Here is a 4,658-nt window from a genome sequence, read left to right on the forward strand (position 1 = left end):
TTCTCTTCTTTTATTTATTTTATTGTTCTAAATTATTGTTGAACATCAGTTTTATTTAATATGAATTCTATTTTGGTGTCAATCTTTATTTTGTTGCTTTTACTTATTCTGTTATGTTTAGCGTTGATTATGAACACCATTAGAGGCTAAGTTTCTTATGGGGTTGCGATGTAGCCGGGATTGATAATGGTTGGGGGTTCATTAGGTTTAGATAATTATTGTTTGCTTCATTATTATGGATTGCTTGATATGAATTGTTCCTTATGTTTTCTAATGTTTGATCACCATTAGAGTTGTTATCTAGGATTGTTTAGCTACTCGAGAGAGACTTAATAATCGTGCTTTTGTTCATGTCTTCATAGTTGATCCTAGGTTAGAAAATCTAGGCAATTTATGTAATCGTTTGAACTCTTGTTTCATTGCGTGTGATTGTTTTAATAGGATTAGATGCCGAGAGGATAATAATTCGTCAATTACATAGGTTTGCTAGAACACTCGAGAGAGGCTAGTGAATAAGTTTGATAGAGTGAGATTAGCATCCATAGGAGTAGATTTTGTTGTTCAAACCCGAAACCCCCGACCTAGTTAGCTCCGGTGAAGTCGTGACCTCTACCTTCTCTTCTTACAAAACTCGTATTTAATTATGTGCTTTAGTTTATTATTACTCTTGCTACAAACATCTTCTTAATATTATTTGGAGTTAATTAGTATCAAGTTTTAGGAAATCGTTGTTTCACTAGTCTCTGTGGGTACGATACTCGAATTTACATTCTATATTACTTGAGCGACACACGTACGCTTCCGTGCGCGAGTTATTTTCGCAATAGTACCACGTCATGGAACTAGAATCACTCGTGAATGAAGAATCGGTCGACGGATTTGGCCAACCTCTTGATCCCAGAGTGCGATCTTCTTGGATCAGAGGACCCCGAAGATCCACCGGGACCTTCATCTATTTCTTCGTCGGAGTCCCCTAGACTTTTGTGAAGGTCTGCTCGCATCGACTCACACAAACTCTCACGTTCCTTCTTCTTTTGAGAGCGTACGTAGAGTAACTCCTGCATTTCCTCCTGTACTTCATGAGGAACCTGGTCGCACATCTTCACACTTTTTGTCTTCTCTATGTTTGCCAAGTGATTTTTCACACGAGTGATTCCACCACCGCTAATGATGTACCCGCAAAATTTGCATTTGCTTGCATTCGGTCGTCCTTCGACGGGCTCGCAATACTTGTATGCCGGGTCGGACGCCATACTTCATAATCATAATCATTTCAATTCCACATATTCACAAATCACCATAACAATCATCAAATTAATTTCAATTCAATATAACCATCACAATAATTATCAAATTCATTTTAATCAACATTTCAAGTCATTCAACTTAATCATAATAAAAATCATCAATTCATAATCTAATGAAGATTAATTCAACATTTCAAGACTATCATCATGACAATAATCAAATAATCTCGATTAATTAAAATTCTACAATATCATCACAATAATCATCAATTCATATGAAAAAAATCAACATAACCATCCCAATAATCATCAAATTAATTGTAATCAACATTTTAATTCAACTTCATCATGACAATAATCAACTAATCTCGAAATTAATTTAAATTCAACAATATCATCACAATAATCATCAATTCATAAGAAAAAAATTGAAAAAAAATCCTAAAAAATGAAAAACTCGAATGATACCTCTGAGGTTCCCCGAGATTTGGACAAAATCGGCTTCGATTGTGCGGGATCCGACGGGACGCAAACCAGAACTGAAGGAATTCGCGGGATTTGACCGGGATTCGAGCAAACGACGACGAGATGACACAGGATCCGGTCGGGAGGGTTTGCGCTAATTCCTTCCTCGGGATATAGTAGGGTTTCGCGGAATGAGGACCAACTCTTTTAAACAAAAAACGGGACCCGGTCCGAGGGGATCTGATCCGGTTCGACCGGGATTCGACCGGGTTTGGTTCAGGGGAACGGTTTCTGCTAGTCCCGTCCCGGTCCCCTCCGGTTCAAGGGATCCCGACCGGAACCCCCGGGATGTCGAACCTTGGTTAAAAGATAAGGAAAACTTTAGTAAGTTACCTCACATTTGAAAACCAAACTCGTGTTAAACACAAAAAATTAAGCTTTTGGATTGGTAAAATGCTCACAATACCCTTATTAAACAAAGTTCGAAATCACAAAAAAAAAAGTAAAAATTTCGAAATCACTAAAAAAACACGGGCACTCTAGCAAAGTAGTCAAATTGAAACATTGAATTTCAATTTAGCCAACGTTTTAGAAATTTTTGAAAATTAGCCACTTGGTATTATAAATTGCCTAAATGTTACAAAATTACCCCCACAATTATACCAACACATAAGCACGGTTTTATTTTAAGAAAAAAAAATAATTTATGTGATATATACGCAATCCTAATATCACTATATTGTGGAGAAAACTCCCTAGTACACACAACAAACAAATTAATTATCATTTCAATAACGTTTAGAGAAAAGAAAACAAAAATTGATTGTATAATTTAGAATACTGAAATAACAATAACCAATGAACACAATCGCTTATAACCAATAATTAACGATTAATAATTGTGCATAAAACCCAATAAACTGAAAATCAGCAAGTTATTAACATATATTAACGATTATTAGCCATAACGGAGGTTAAAAAAAACATCGCAGTTAATAGTCGATAATAACTGTTAATAGGTTTCTGGTAGAAACCTATTAACAGTTATTACTGAATATTAGTTAAAGCAGAAACCTATTAACAGTTATTAACGACTTTTAATTGCGCTTTTTATGTTTTTGATCTTTGTCCATGGCTAAAAAATGTGACGAGAGAGTGAGTGAGAGAGATAGAGATAGAGATAGAGAGAGAGAGAGAGAGATAGAGAACGTGAAGAGAGAGAGAGAGAGAGAGAGAGAGAGAGAGAGAGAGAAAGAGGTATAGATAACTGAGATCCTAATAATTAGTGATTTTTGAATAATAAATTAGATTTAATTAATTTTGAAAATAAATTATATTAACTAATTAATAAGGGTAAAAATGGTATAAACAATGTGCCACATAAGTAGAATGGCTAGAAATCAAAAAAATCTAAAACGTGTGACAAAACGAAATTCTTAGGTTTGAATAGGCTTAGTTAGTTACAATTCTCAAAATCAAATGCACAACCTTCGAAACGATTGAAAAGATCAAGACAAAAAATTTCGAATTACTAGTGTTAGACTAATCTATTTTTTAAGTTTCTGCCTTTATTTTTATATCTTCGAAAGTTTTACCTTCATTTTTCTAGTGATTTCGAAGTTTTTTACTTCATATTTCTAATCATTTTGAAGTTCTATAACAAAAGTATTTTAGTCGTTTTACTTATCCAAAAACTTAAATTCTCTAAAGTGTTCGAAATAGAACTTGGTTTTCAAATGTGAGACAACATATAACTTTGTTTTCCAAAGATAAAATGTGATTATTTTGGCCTAAAGTTTTAAAAATAAGGTTAATATTTATTATATTTTCTTTTGATATTTGTATATATATATTAATCTAGCAACGTAGCCAATTTCAAACATGGTTTTAACGATGTAACCAACGTTTGATAAATTTTATAATCTAGCCATTTACAGAAATAAACGGTTAGAAAATATCGAAAATACCCTTATGTAACATAAATGATAGAAACCAAATACAAGCCAACAATTCAGCCAGTCGAAGTTTATTGTGCATAAAATAAACGGAAATTAACTGAAATTAACAAAGTAGCGGAGATTAACAAAAAATTAGAAAGAAATAAACGTCAATAACCAACTTTGCCAAATATAGAATTTATTTTAAAATTCTAAATATATACACGTGTATTAACTTTGAAAATTCGTATTGAAAATTTGATCGGCTTGTGAATAACACCGTATTAAATGCGTATTAAAGGAAAGGAAAGAAATATCAATTGATAACACCATCGACAACTTCAAACTGGTGGACATTGATCAGCTCTACCTGGACATATGTAAATTTGCCATAATTAACATAAATATCAGACAAACATGAAAATGGCGGGGCAGACGCCCTCGACAATGTGTCAAGCGTTTTGCCTCACACTCACTGGAACTGCATTCGAATGGTTTCAAAGGCTAAAGCGAGGATCGGTCAAATCTTTCGAGGACCTTCAAGAAAATTTTCTAACACGGTTCGCTGCGTCACGTGTTCGAAGGAAAGATAAGTCGCATCTCCTGACATTCAAGCAAGGAAGCCATGAGACCCTTTAGCATTACCTAAACAAATTCATCGAAGAATCAAACAAGGTAGACGATTATGATGACAGCGATGCAATTTACGCCTTCATCGACGGGCTCAAAACCAACAACTTCCTAATATCGCTGGTAAAACAACGACCGACGACCATGTCGGAACTCATCACTCGCGCCACCCAACATATCTCCGTTAAGGAATACCTCGATACTCGAAAGACCAGCGACAGAGGAAACCGTCGAAGAGAAGACGATGAATTCGAAAGCGATTTATGAAGAAAGAAGAACCGGACTACGATGGCTACTGTCTCGAACGTTCGTCCACCATCAAACCCGCGACCTCTACTGCTCGAAAAGTTCCAAAGAAACGCAGACTTCATTCCGCTCG

Source organism: Urtica dioica, chromosome 1 (assembly GCF_054948205.1).
Source record: "Urtica dioica subsp. dioica isolate 48M chromosome 1, U.dioica_male_clone48M_v1_H2, whole genome shotgun sequence".
NCBI classification, from domain to species: Eukaryota; Viridiplantae; Streptophyta; class Magnoliopsida; order Rosales; family Urticaceae; genus Urtica; species Urtica dioica.